At 34.9% G+C, this 4,111-nt stretch overlaps 1 non-coding gene across 1 annotated transcript; it reads right to left on the reverse strand.

Moving 5' to 3' along the window:
- Positions 1 to 3,425: 3,425 nt before the first annotated feature.
- LOC138830068 (U6 spliceosomal RNA) lies at positions 3,426 to 3,532 on the reverse strand. The gene has a single exon (XR_011372853.1). It is a non-coding gene; the product is annotated as a U6 spliceosomal RNA (small nuclear RNA).
- Between the last annotated feature and the right edge of the window lie 579 nt (positions 3,533 to 4,111).

Genomic DNA, 4,111 nt, shown 5'->3' on the forward strand with positions numbered 1-4,111 from the left:
GCCCCAGCAATTCCACTTTGCTTTACTTTTCAAAAAATTTCACTCTTAATGTTTGAGGTTGGTGTGTGTGTGTGTGTGTGTGTGTGTGTGTGTGTGTGTGTGTGTGTGTGTGTGTGTGTGTGTGTGTGTGTACAAATATCAGAAGTAAACATTTTTCCTCATTTAGAATACATCTTTCAGGTGATTGTAAGTTGTGGCTAATGGGAGAAATCTCTTGCTATTTTAAGGATGAAACAGAAAAATATATTTGTGCATGCACCACAGTTGTTTAATAGTCTGTAGTTGAACACTGAACTTCGATTTATATCTTGGCTGTTGTTGTGAATAATGTGAATAACAATGAACTACAGATATATTTATGAGTTACTCAGAGAGAAATAATCACATGATTGGTGGGTCAGTTGATATTTCATCTTTGAATTTCTTTAGAAAACTGCATACTACTTTCTACAATGAGAGTACTAACCTTTATTTTGACCAAGAGTGAAGAAATTTTCCTTTTCTCCACACTCTCACCAGCCAACATTATTACTTTTTTTTAAAGTTTTTTTAAAGGGCAGTTTTTTACTGTGTGCAATACCCAAGATGACCTCAGACCCAAATCCTTTTACTCCAACCTCCTAAAAGCTTCGAATTACAAGCCTTTACCATCACACCTGGTTCCTTTGATTTTTTTGATAAGAGTTATAGTAGTTATGAAGTAGTATCATAGTAATTTTGAATTGCATTTCTCTAATGACTTTTTCTTACAAAACATTAAACCAGTATAGAAGTTGTATTAAACACAACTTTGTAAACCCACTGGCAATTTTCAGGGCTTTTTGGAAAACATGTCTATTCAGAAATTTTGTCCATTTTTAATCAAGTTTCTTGTTAATCTCATCTTTAATCTCTCTATACAAAAGCAATAATTTATTCAAGGTAGTAGAAAGGAAAAAATTAAGCAACTCCTAACATTTTTTAGTTTTCAATAACATGATATTGATTAAATCATTTTCTGTTAATACTTGAGACTATATAACTCAATTTAGTTAGACCTTATACAAGACTATATGTATTTTATTTTACGTTGATTTTTCTTTCCAAAGCCTGTGTGACTAATTTCCCTTCGTTTCTTTCTGTCTCATGTAGTTCAGATTTCAAACAAAAGAATAAATGGAAGGAAGCGAACAAAAAAAAATACATTTCCTCTCATCTGATGATGCCTCTACAAGAATGAGGAAAGACCTATGATAAAATATCAAAAAGACAATTTATTCTTCTGGGTTTTCCTTATCTTTGTTATTTAACTTAAATGATGTAAAACACACTATACTGCTCAGATACTTTTATGTTTTCTCAGTTTTGTACATTTTCTTTTTTTTGGGGGGGGATCCGGTCAAGGGGCCTGAACTCTGGGCCTGGGCGCTGTCCCTCAGCTCTTCAGCTCAAGGCTAGTGCTCTACCACTTGAGCCACAGCACCACTTCCGGCTTTTTTTTCTTTTTGCTTATGTGGTACTGGGGAATAGAACCCAGGGCCTCAGACATGCAAGGCAAGTGGTCTACCACTGAGCTACCTTCCCAGCCCTGTACATTTTCTTTTGGACTTCATCTCAGTCTACAACATTCCTTCATTATTATGTCCCTGATATTTTTACACTAACAAGACTGAAGATAACCAGTTTGATTTACAGCATGAGAAGTTATCCACCTGGCTTCCCTGGAAGCAGAGCATGATCAATAGATAACATTACTTCTGGTTGCTCACTACATGTAATGGTTTCCGTAATACTTATGACATTCTATTTAGTATTTTAAAAAAAAACTTCTGGCTAAACTCAAAGCTCATTCATGGAAGTTTATGTTAAGTATTTTACAAGTTTTATTTCTCTTAATTCTTAAGATAACATTTGCAATAATGCTAATGTTATTACCATTTTAGTGTTGGGAAAAATTGTAATTAAAGGCACTAAGTGCATGGCCCAAAGACACACAGTGAGGAAGGAAATGAGTCAAAGTTTCCAAAAGTCTTTCCGCAATACACAAAAGGTAGGTAAATTCTCTCCATTATCTTACACTCTCAATTCAATATTCATATTTTCCAAGAAATAATAGCATAGCAAATATTGCCCATGGTGATTGTTTTCTGTCACATTTTGTCTTCAACACAGACTGTGTTGGTGACATTGGGTTATCATGCACAGAGCTGAGCTTCTAAATTGAGGTCCAAAGAGAGGCAAATTTCTTCTGTCCCACAGTTCCAGTTTTTTTAAAAAGTACCAAAACTTTTAAATATCACTTACTCTCTTTTAAGAATCCAAAAATGAAATAAATTCACATTTAATCAATGCAAAATATTTTAAAAGTAGGAGACAATAAAACAGGCCCCCATGAAGTAAATTTTCTTCTACTTTTAAAATTATTCTGAAAGCCTTGTATTGGTTAGTCACACTTATAATCCTATCTACTTGGGATATCTACTCAGGAGCCTGAGATCTGTGGATAACCATTGGAACCCAATCAGGGCTTCCAAAACAAACAAAAAAATTCATGAAATTATTTTTCAAAATTTTTAATGAACTAGCAAAGACCCAGGAAAGAAAATGTAGTTCATATAGTACCTCACCAACCTAGAGAGGAAAGACCTAGCATGGCCTTTAAGCCCTGATTTCAAACTCTGAGCACGCCAACACACATGCATGCACATGCGTTTGCATGCATGCATCTTTTCCCTTCCCCTCCCCAAATTAGAGAAGCGTACATACAAGAGGCACATGCACCAACTTCAAATACAGTGAAAACAAGGGTTATAGCATGGGGGAGGAACATACAAAGAAACAAAAATTCACATCACACATTATAAGTACGTTAGAAACAATAGCAAGAAACAAACAAAAAAATACTTGTTTCCCTATCTTGGAGTTCAATTCCCTTAACATCATCATATCTGTTCATATGAACATAGTTTTTGACATTGTCTGCTTGCCCTAGACATATATTCGTTATTGAAAATAAGGGAAACCATGGGACCTGTTTCTTTGGACTTGGCTTACTTCACATAATAAATTTTTTCCCAAGTCTTTCCATTTCCTAACAAATTGGGTGATGTCATTCTTTCTGATGGAGGCATAGAATTCCCTTGTGTATATACACCACATTTTCTTGATCCATTCATGTAGTGGGGATAGCTGGGTTGGTTCCATATCTTAGCTATGGTAAATAATGCTGCAATAAACATAGTTGAGCTGGTAGTTTTAGTATGGTCTTTTTGTGATCATTTAGTAAATCCCCAAAAGTGGGGTTGCTGGGTCAAAGGGGAGCTTTATGTGGAATCGTTTGAGGAACCTCCATAATGCTTTCCAAAGTGGTTGAACAAGTTTACACTCCCACCAAGAATGCTGTATGGTTCCCTTGTGGCCACATCCCCTCCAGCATCTGTTGTTGTAAAAATATGGAACGCTCCACGAATTTGCATGTCGTCCTTGCACAGGTGCCATGCTAATCTTCTCTGTATCGTTCCAATGTTAGTGTATGTGATTCTGAATTGAGCACAAAATATTTTTATATCAAAAGTGCAATTGGATTTTATTAAACTAGACGATTCAACAAAAAGGAAGTTCAAAAGAATTGTCATGAAATTTTACAACCATATATTTCTTACATAAGCACACATTTAAGAATAAAGTCAAGATTGACATGTCAAAAACAAAATAATTCCAGATATTTGTTGTTCAAGAAATGTGTAGGAGGAGGAATTCAATTATTCTATACAAGGCACCTGTCATAATGAACACTGCAGCAAGTGTTAAGGTTCGTTCAAAGTTTTAATGTTTTAAATATATTCAATTTTGGGAATTGTTTCAATTTTGGGAACACAAGCCTCAACAATATGTCAATACTATCCTCTTATTTATCTCTAAAGGTTTATGCTTCTGGTCTTTTAATATTAAAACTTCAAAAAAATTATCTTTAGCAAGTTGTGCAAAGGGGTTTTGCTTCATCATGTCAGTGTTGAATAGAGTGTATGTGCATTTCAATGTTCAGTGCATCTGGATCATTGTCAAATTTTCCTTTTTTCTTCCTTCCCTTACCCCAACCCCACCTATCCCTTCAAGTTTCCTACTTATATTC

Source organism: Dipodomys merriami, unplaced genomic scaffold, assembly GCF_024711535.1.
Source record: "Dipodomys merriami isolate MVZ:Mamm:240054 unplaced genomic scaffold, mDipMer1.0.p SCAF_1811, whole genome shotgun sequence".
Classification (NCBI taxonomy): Eukaryota; Metazoa; Chordata; class Mammalia; order Rodentia; family Heteromyidae; genus Dipodomys; species Dipodomys merriami.